The sequence below is a fragment of the Taudactylus pleione genome, unplaced genomic scaffold (genome assembly GCF_031769625.1).
Source record: "Taudactylus pleione unplaced genomic scaffold, aTauple2 ptg000429l, whole genome shotgun sequence".
Taxonomy (NCBI): Eukaryota; Metazoa; Chordata; class Amphibia; order Anura; family Myobatrachidae; genus Taudactylus; species Taudactylus pleione.
The window spans coordinates 658767-669883 of record NW_028284831.1 but is presented as its reverse complement, the minus strand read 5'-3'; positions in this window follow the sequence as shown (position 1 = coordinate 669883).

The window sequence follows — 11117 nt, the reverse complement described above, 5'->3', positions numbered from 1 at the left end:
GATACACTGGAATAGTTAGGAGGCACAATGCACTGGCGTAGTTAGGAGGCACGATGCACTGGAATAGTTCGGAGGCATGATGCACTGGAATAGTTAAGAGGCATGATGCACTGGAATAGTTAAGAGGCATGATGCACTGGAATAGTTAGGAGGCACGATACACTGGAATGGTTAGGTGGCACGATACACTGGAATGGTTAGGAGGCACGATGCACTGGAATAGTTAGGAGGCACGATGCACTGGAATAGTTAGGAGGCACGATGCACTGGAATAGTTAGGAGGCACGATACACTGGAATAGTTAGGAGGCATGATGCACTGGAATACTTAGGAGGCACGATGCACTGGAATAGTTAGGAGGCACGATACACTGGAATAGTTAGGAGGCACGATGCACTGGAATAGTTAGGAGGCACGATGCACTGGAATAGTTAGGAGGCACGATAGTTTGTCACATTGGACAGTTTTTAGCACCAAATCGTGCTCTTGTCGGGGAGCTGCTGGGGATAGTTGAAGGGGAAATCAGACACAATGTCGTGAGCACATCGCCAAGTGTGTAGGCATGTTTAGATACTTCTCCCGCCTCTATGTTACCTCCTTTGTGTCTCTCTGTGTGTCAGCGTCTCCTCACTCTCTCTTCCTTGTCACCTGTATGCAGAGTTATATTTGTAGAAAAACTGGACCAGGAACCCCGGGGGGGACAAAGGTGGGTGGGACTGTGGGCAATATGGGTGGAGCTACAGCGGGGTGTGACAGCAATTGGTGCATAAGCATTTTTTTTTTAAAAGACACATTTTGTGGTGTGGGGGTGGGTGTTATAGGTTAACATGCTAATGTATCATATAAGTATATTTAACTCTGCAGACACCCATGGAAAACCAGAATCCATACTAATATAAAGGAACAGCCTCAACAATGCATCTAGGAGAAAAGCAGGATCCATATTACTATTGCAAAAGCCAGATCCACATAAAATAAGGGATCGGTAAGATTAACTGCCGGCCGCATGGTTCAATTCCCGACAGCAGCAGCCCAACATGGATTAAGATCCTGATCGTCCTTTAAGGTAAGTATCGCTAATATATTTCCCCCCCTAACCTTCCCTTAGGGGTGCCTAACCCTAACCCCCCTCTAAGTGCCTAAAACTAACTTCCCCTTCCCCTAGTCTAACCCTAACCCTCCCGGGGGCTGCCTAACCCTAAGTCCCCCCCGGGAGCCCCTAAGCTAACCCCCCCTGCGGCTGTCCACACCCGGCTTACCTTCGATCGGGAAGCCGGGCATCAGGCTCCCGGCATATGTAAAATGACAGGCATCAAGATTTTGACGCCTGTCATTTAACCCTTGCTGGGATTAGACAGTCGGGAAGCTGGTGGTCAGGATTCCCTCAGTCGGCTTCCCAATTAGTTTCCCATAAAATAAGTATTATGGAGAAAGAAGTAACACCATAACACTTGTGCGGTTCATATGGTGAAATCTTCACTGGTGACAGTGGCATCATAAGGGAGGTGCAGGTCGTACCCGGGTGTCACCCTCCAAGGAGTGACACCAAAGTGGTGACTTCTCCTCAGTGGCAGGAGCCGGGTGCTGCACTATAGCAATACTCAGCTCCTGACACAGTGAGGGAGACGACACTACACACAAGATGGTCCCCAGGGGCAGCCCGCACCTCCAGCACCCCAAATGTAATAAAAAAATGAGGGTTCGGGCTGTGAAGCTATGCCCCAAACCACAAGACCATGCCCCCTTTTGCCCACTGCAAGCCCATCCATCCCTGCCCACACCGGGTGTAAAAAGGGACAACACTGCCTGGCGAAAACTGACAAATGTTACTGCCGTCAGGGTTTTCGCCAGCGATAGCAGCGCTAGAGGGGAAAAAAATACATCAAAAGATTTTGCTCTCCTGCCATGTTCAGGTTCTCCACATCACTTCTAATCATCGGCCATCAGGACTCCATCACCTCCAGCAGAAGAGGAGGAGGATGGTAATGGATGAGGAAGGAAGTAGATGATGGAATAGGGTGTCAGGAAGAGGAAAAGTGGTTTGTGTAGGGCACAGGGGAAAGGTGGGTGGTGGGGACAATATATTGGAGACCAGTGATGTCTGGATATGGGAGGACTACAACTGGAGGGTCACAGAGCACAGGAAAGGCTGGACCAAGAGTGCATGCAGGACAGGGTGGGCTAGACTAAGAGGAAGTGAAGGACAGGGTGGGCAGGACCTATTGGGGGTACAGGGATGGCTAGACATGGTAGGAGGCACAGGGCAGGGAATGCTGGATCAAAATGGGTGGCGTAGGGCAGGGTGGGCTGGCCTTGACAGGTCACATGGATTGGAATGCTGGACCTGGGGGGGCACAGGGCAGAGAAATCTGGACTGGGGGGCACATGGCAGGGAATGTTGGACTTGGGGGACACATGGCAGGGAACATAGGACAGAGGGGGCACAGGACAGAGAATGAAGGACTGGGAGGGCACAGTACAGGGAAAGTTGGGAATAGGGGAGGGCACAGGAGTATGAATATAATGTGGTAGGAGAGGGATTGGCAGTGGCCGCTAGCTGGTTGCAGTCACGGACTGGCAGCCATCCAATGACAGTCAGGAAGAGATAGCTATGGTGGTTGGGGAATTTTAAATATGGCATTGGCCAATAACAGCTCATGGACCGGTAGCCAATCAGACTGTCTCTACCTGCCTGCCCAGTCTGTGACTGCAATGCTAACAGGCAGGTTCCACAACGTCCTTACTGATGTCATCATTATTCAAAAGAGTTTCAGGATCGGCGTCTGAAAAAATACCCCTACCTGTATGTCTCTCTCCTGCCTGTATGTCTCTCTCCTACCTGTATGACTCTCTCTCCTACCTGTATGTCTTTCTCCTACCTGTAGGTCTCTCTCCTACCTGTATGTCTCTCTCCTACCTGTATGACTCTCTCTCCTACCTGTATGTCTTTCTCCTACCTGTATGTCTCTCTCCTACCTATATGTCTCTCTCCTACCTGTATGTCTCTCTACTACCTGTATGTCTCTCTCCTACCTGTGTCTCTCTACTACCTGTATGTCTTTCTTTCTCCTGCCTGTATGTCTCTCTCCTGCCTGTATGTCTCTCTCTCCTACCTGTATGCCTCTCTCCTGCCTGTATGTCTCTCTCCTGCCTGTATGTCTCTCTCCTGCCTGTATGTCTCTCTCCTGCCTGTATGTCTCTTTCCTGCCTGTATGTCTCTCTCTCCTACCTGTATGCCTCTCTCCTGCCTGTATGTCTCTCTCCTGCCTGCTGTCTCTCTCTCCTACCTGTATGTCTCTCTCCTACCTGTATGTCTCTCTCCTGCCTGTATGTTTCTCTCTCCTACCTGTATGTCTCTCTCCTGCCTGTATGTCTCTCTCCTGCCTGTATGTCTCTCTCTCCTACCTATGTCTCTCTACTACCTGTATGTCTCTCTCCTGCCTGTATGTCTCTCTCCTGCCTGTATGCCTCTCTCCTGCCTGTATGTCTCTCTCCTGCCCGTATGTCTCTCTCTCCTACCTGTATGTCTCTCTCCTGCCTGTATGTCTCTCTCCTGCCTCTTTGTCTCTCTCTCCTACCTGTATGTCTCTCTCCTGCCTGTATGTCTCTCTCCTACCTGTATGCCTCTCTCCTGCCTGTATGTCTCTCTCCTACCTGTATGTTTCTCTCTCCTACCTGTATGTCTCTCTCCTACCTGTATGTCTCTCTCCTGCCTGCTGTCTCTCTCTTACCTGTATGTCTCTCTCCTGCCTGTATGTCTCTCTCTCCTACCTGTTTGTCTCTCTCTCCTTCCTGTATGTCTCTCTCCTGCCTGTATGTCTCTCTCTCCTACCTGTATGTTTCTCTCTCCTACCTGTATGTCTCTCTCCTGCCTGTATGTCTCTCTCCTACCTGTATGTCTCTCTCTCCTACCTGTATGTCTCTCTCCTGCCTGTATGTTTCTCTCTCCTACCTGTATGTCTCTCTCCTGCCTGTATGTCTCTCTCCTGCCTGTATGTCTCTCTCTCCGACCTATGTCTCTCTACTACCTGTATGTCTCTCTCCTGCCTGTATGTCTCTCTCCTGCCTGTATGCCTCTCTCCTGCCTGTATGCCTCTCTCCTGCCCGTATGTCTCTCTCTCCTACCTGTATGTCTCTCTCCTGCCTGTATGTCTCTCTCCTGCCTCTTTGTCTCTCTCTCCTACCTGTATGTCTCTCTCCTGCCTGTATGTCTCTCTCCTACCTGTATGCCTCTCTCCTGCCTGTATGTCTCTCTCCTACCTGTATGTTTCTCTCTCCTACCTGTATGTCTCTCTCCTACCTGTATGTCTCTCTCCTGCCTGCTGTCTCTCTCTTACCTGTATGTCTCTCTCCTGCCTGTATGTCTCTCTCTCCTACCTGTTTGTCTCTCTCTCCTTCCTGTATGTCTCTCTCCTGCCTGTATGTCTCTCTCTCCTACCTGTATATTTCTCTCTCCTACCTGTATGTCTCTCTCCTGCATGTATGTCTCTCTCCTACCTGTATGTCTCTCTCTCCTACCTGTATGTCTCTCTCCTACCTGTATGTCTCTCTCCAGCCTGCTGTCTCTCTCTTACCTGTATGTCTCTCTCCTGCCTGTATGTCTCTCTCTCCTACCTGTTTGTCTCTCTCTCCTTCCTGTATGTCTCTCTCCTGCCTGTATGTCTTTCTCTCCTACCTGTATGTTTCTCTCTCCTACCTGTATGTCTCTCTCCTGCCTGTATGTCTCTCTCTCCTAACTGTTTGTCTCTCTCTCCTTCCTGTATGTCTCTCTCCTGCCTGTATGTCTCTCTCTCCTACCTGTTTGTCTCTCTCTCCTTCCTGTATGTCTCTCTCCTGCCTGTATGTCTCTCTCCTACCTGTGTGTTTATCTCCTACCTGTATGTCTCTCTCCTGCCTGTATGTCTCTCTCCTGCCTGCTGTCTCTCTCCTGCCTGTATGTCTCTCTCCTGCCTGTATGTCTCTCTCTCCTACCTGTATGTCTCTCTCCTGCCTGCTGTCTCTCTCTCCTACCTGTATGTCTCTCTCCTGCCTGTATGTCTCTCTCCTGCCTGCTGTCTCTCTCTCCTACCTGTGTGTCTCTCTCCTGCCTGCTGTCTCTCTCCTGCCTGCATGTCTCTCTCCTGCCTGCGTGTCTCTCTCCTGCCTGTGTGTCTCTCTCCTGCCTGCTGTCTCTCCTACCTGTATGTCTCTTGTGTACTCTGCCTCTCTTACCTATGTGATACCCCATAAAGACCCCCAAATTATTGTACTTTTATATGCTGCCCTGTGCTGGGGAATGTTCTGGAAGGGTTAGGTCTAGACAATACAGGGCTGATGGCCCTGTGACATCACACCCACGTGACTCGGGCTGAAAGGGGGAGGGGCGGAGATGCTAACGGGGGACCAAAAGTGTCCCCTCGCGGGCACGCTACGCAAGCCTCGCTTCGGGCACGGTGGCTCGCTGCGTTCGCCACAAATATTTATTCTACCTCTATGCCCTAGTGGATGGTGAAGCAGGAGCTGTCCAGCCTCCTGCAGTGGTCACGTGGTGTCTACGACACAGAGGTCCTTTCTCCAACTTGGAAATAGCAGCAACCATTCTGGAAGTGCAGTAAGCAGAGGCTCTAGTACCCTGGAGACCGGGCAGTGTGTGCTCAGTGCAGAGCTATAAGTGAAACTAGGGGGTAGATTTACTAAAGTGAGAGTTTTTAGAAGTGAGTTTTAGAAGTGATGCTGCCCATAGCAACCAACCACATTCTACTTAACATTTAACTAGCATCTTCTAGAAGATATTAGCTAGAATCTGATTGGTTGCTATGGGCAACATCACTTTTAAAACTCACTTCTAAAAACTCTCACTTTAGTAAATTTACCCCTAGGGGAGACAGGCAGGAGGCAGGAGGATAATGGCAGTGTGAGAGAGCTGCAGGAACGTGGTCTGTAGTTATCAACAGCTGAGTGAGGAGGCTTTGAGCTGGGATACCTTATACAGGGACAGACCGGGGAGCTGCACTGCGAGTACCTGGGGTAAGCCTGGAGAGAGACACCGTGAGCCCCAGCCTGAGATAGACAGCCCAGACATCTATGATAAGTGCAACATTTCTGTGGTGAGACCTGAACCCCAGCACTCTGCTTTGTTATAAGACAGCACTCAGTGATGATATAGCATTGGTCCCCTATAGTACATGGGCATACTGCCCCATTACCATACATGCCGACTTCCGGGAGGGAGCAGCCAGATCGGCATTACTGGGGGGGTGTGGCCAGCAGACGAGGGCCGGCAAGATGAGATGTTTTTTCGGGCGGGGGCAGAGCCACGTGAGCGCGTCATTTTGGCTCCGCCCCCGCTACACACTGCCGATATTACAGGCAGTGTGAAGTGGGGGGCGGTGCCAAAATGACGCAAATCGCGTCACCGCCCCCCTTCACTGCCGGGAGTCTGCGGTGGGACAGGGGGGGTCGGCGGTGGGACAGGAGGGGTCAGCAGCAGCCGGGAGACTTGTCTGCCATCCCGGGAGGTCAGGAGCGGCACCCGATTTTCAGGAGGCTCCCGACCAAATCGGGAGGGTAGGCAAGTATGCCCATTACCAGTCTGTGTAGTTAACATTTCACAAGGTAAATTGCTAACATGGGATCACTTGGACATTCTCTCATGTAAGGAGGATTACAGTGTGCTTACATCTCAGTGTATGACAATTCCTTCAGTCTCCTTATACAGCCTGCGCAGGACGAATAGGCACATTGGGCTCTATATTGATAATTTGCAAATAATGCTTTATACTGAGACACTTGTGTGTGAGACATATTGTCATGCATAGAGAGTTTATTGTTTAGTTGAGTTTTAGGTACTTATTAATCAGTTAGTAAATGAGAAGCAAGTATTGTAATATATTACTATGATGACTATAGTATGAGTGTTTGAAGACAATTCTAGTTACTATGTAAACCTGGTTATTGAGTGATTCTCGCATGTTCAAACTTATTCACTATCAGTGTGACGTAGTGCTCCTGCACAATAACACTAACGTCACTCTCACAGTGTGTGATTACTGTGCTGGGTCCTGGGGGTCTCCTGTCTCTCTGCTGTGATAGGAGGACCCTGCACTGATCCACGCCCAAGCAGGTTCCAGAAGAACAGCAGATACGATCCACTCAGTGACATCCCTCCAAATTATGGGTGTTACACCTAGCCATGGCACACCCCCTACGTATCCGGTCCCTACTTCACACAAGTTATCCCTCCTAATGAGGTAGCTGCATGCGGCAGAGCCCATTCAAGACCACATAGGTGATGAGTCTCTCAGTTCCCATAGTCCTGAATCTTCTTTTCATCTGTATTCTTGTAAAAACCTTCAATTATTTCCATACATTGTTCACATAAGTCTGTGCCAAGCAATGGTTCTCTTGTCTTTCATATTACACAGAAGTTCTAGGTGTGTCCATGTAGCAGGATCATAGCTGTCTTTGATGTTTCTTTAGATGCTTTAAACCAAGAACAGCAACCAAGTGTAAGTATTTTCCCTATTAGCCATATATCTATCCTGACAGTCAGGAAAATGATTACTAGTAATGCCAATCCTTTAGCTATTAACATGAAAATACCTGAAAAATATTCTTCTGTTCCCTTGAACCAATTTGACCGATTCAACCACGAAAACCATCCATTACTATAAATACCATACTCTGGATCATTATGTGTCTTCCTAAACTGGTTTTTCAATTTCTTAACTTTCTCCAAGTGTACATATAACGGGTCAGAGAAACTATATATAATTACAGCACACAGGTCTCACTATCTGACACTTCCCTGTATAGCTGTGAGATACTCAGGGATCAGCCTAAACTGTCCCAAATCCTGTACCTGGAATTTCAATTCATTAGTAATTATTTCACACTTCAAATATTTTGTCTGTAACAGCATCAAATAGTCAGAATCGGTATTCCCGGCAGCGGCAGCCTGACAGCGCTGGAAATCCCGAATGTCCTGAAGTAAGTAAAAACTAATCTAACCTTAACCCTCCTTAGGGGTGCCTAACCCTAACCTCCCCCCCCCAAGTGCCTAACCCTAATCAACCCTCTAAGTGCCTAACCCCCCCTTCCCTGCTGCCTAAATCTAAGTTCCCCGGGGGGGTGCCTAACCCTAACCATCCCTCCCCATAGCCTAAACCTAACCCTCCCGGGGGGATTCCTAACCCTGTCCCCCCCGAGTGCCCTAAACCTAACCCCCCCCGTGGCTGTCCACTCGTGGCACCCAGCATCACTTTGATCGGGATGCCGGGCCCCTGTCTCCCGGCGTTGGGAAAATGATAGGCATCTAGATATAGATGCCTGTCATTTAACCCATGCCGGGATAAAGCAGTCGGGAAGCCGGCTGTCGAGATCACGTCAGCCAGTTTCCCGATTGCATCCCAAATAGTCTGGCTAAAGCTGCTATATTGTGACCATTCTTTACACTAAGGGCCTGATTCAAACCCACTCGCTAAGGCACGCTTGCTTGCTGGGTGCAATTTTTGCCCATCTGCGCATGCGTATAATTCGCAGTGCACGTGCGCAATTCATTCGTTTCTATCGGATTTTTGTAGCTTGTAAGCCACAATCAGGTCGCTGCTTTGAGTGACAGATAGCGCCATTTGTGGGTGGTAACAGGGGAAGGTGCTAGTGAAAGGGGGAGTGGATGTGCGAACGCAGGTGTGTCGGGCCACCAAAATGCCGTTTAAAGGGCGTACGTAATTAGCAAAGTAGCATCATTGTACACATCACCTGCATGTATTTCAGCCAGCGCTGATGGCTGTGCTTGCGGCAGGCTAAGGCAACCCCAAGGGCTGTGAGCCACTCCGATGGCTCTCAATGGTCCTGATTAATCCTTCATTTACCTGAGATGATGTCTGTTGCGAGAGGCAAGTGTCTTTAGACACTTGCGAATGCACTTTTCTGTAGCTGCGTGTGCAGGCGATGGTTTCTTCCTCTGCTGATGTTTTCAGTCAATTAATAGAGTAACAGGTGTTACTCACTGCATTGTATAATAGCAAAGTGGTTGCGTAAATTGGCATATATTTTTTTTTGGTCTATTTTGGTTTATTAATTGGATATTAAATAAGATACCAAACCCAAAGAAATTTAAATTCCCAAACAATAGTCCCTAGATTTTTAAAGTTCACAAATACATGTTTTTTTTCTTTTGGTGGTTTGCAAAGTGAAAGTGCTTTTTTGGTTGTGGAACTGCACATCCCAGAATGCCATTCCAGAGTAAATACATGCCTTTTTTGCATTACTGTTGCAGGCCAGGTATGGATTTTTTCTACTATACTATTTTATAAAAAAAAATTATGTTGGAAGAAGGTACAAAAAACATTCTGTCATTGAAGATTAATTTTTTTATTTATTTACATTTTTTTGGATTTTTTTAAATTCAAAATCCATAATATTTAGAATTCTCAATTTTTAAAAATGCATCACTGAAAATATATTGTTTAAACATAAAATAAACAAACAATTTAATTAATTAAAAATACATGAATTTCTGGATGAATTTGGTTTTGGATTACCAACAGAAAATGAAAATGTGGACACAGTTGCAGATGTGGGTGAGGATAGTGTGCCTGTGCTGCCACCGGATGAGCCTCCTCCACCTCCTACAAATACATCACCTCAAAATGTGGCTGGCCCCTCACATGGAACAATACAAAATCAAGATATTCCTTATGGACCTTCCAGGGGCACTAACCAGATTACAGTTTTGGACATACATTTGGAAAGTTCTGGGTGAAATAAATTCAAGATCATCAATCGGATTTCTTCTTCTTTGCAGCCGACTCCGGTAAGCTGAATTTATGGATCCGGGTGGACCATCATGGACCCTGATGGTTGCTCGGTCCAGCCACAGCAGGGCACTGGTCCACCTCACCTTCTTTTGGGCCAGTTAGATGTTCTTTGATCTCCCAGACATCTTGGCTTATGGACCTTAGATAGGAGATTTGCTCCAACATGCTGGCCTGGACAGCCTCCATGGCTGCTGACTGCCTTAACACTGCTACCCTAAGCTCATCCAGGACTTTGGTAAGGGTGGCAGTGAAGGATGGGGGAGGCACAATTGATGGAGGTTGTGCCATCACCCCATCCATCTGAAGGCTTTCAGCCATGTTACTTCCTAAAAATGGGTGAAAAAATTTAAATTAATATAAAGTAATATAAAAAAAGACAGATACCGAGCCATGTTTATACAAATAATTACCAGACTCAGGATGTGGGTCATCTTGTGTAGGCTCCTGATGGTCTACTTTTGCCTCCACCACTATCCTCCTATTTAAGGCCCGAAAAAGTAGATGTTGACTTTTGGCCAAAGCCAAGTTGTCAGGGAGGGGACCCCCTGGCCCATTAAAGTGTTTGATCTGCAAATTCAGCTTGGTCTTGAGTTGACTGCAAAGGTCACTCCACCTTTTGAAAATTTTTTGCAATAATTAGTTTTAGGCAAAAACATTTTGTTATCAGTGATATAGTCCTCACGCTGCTGCTCCTTACTTCCCACTCAAGAAGCAGTACCCGCCTTTGCCAGACTGCTGAGTATTGCGCATCAGAGCCAGAGGGTAAGAGCAAGTGGTCAATAGGTGAGCGCATAGTACAATATCTCTTTCCATTTGTAGAATTCTTTTGGAGACAGGACATCTCCAGTACTAAGCTGCTCCTGAAACAATAAACACTTTATCTTGTTGAGTGCTGTTCACAATTTTCATTTTTCTCAGTGATATATATCAGTGATATAGATATATAGACCATTTCGCTAACATTTTTAAGTTTAACTAAGTCTTTGTTTTGTTAACTAGAGAAATATAAAAGATTTTGATGACAGTATCCCAAAATATAAAATTTTTGGTTAAAACATACTTATTACGAAGATAATAGGACTCAAAATGAGTGGAGTGCTTCCGATTGGTGATCTTTATAAATTTCACCCAGATTTTTTTCCGTTCATATAAAGAAATCTTATGTCCAAAAGTGAATCTGGTTAGTGCCAACTGGATTAGTGTATCTGTAACCCCACAAGGATTAACTTGACCTTGTATCGTTCCATGTGATGGACCAGCCACATTTGGTGGTGATGTGTTTGTAGATGCTGGAGGAGGATCATCTGGTGTGGGATC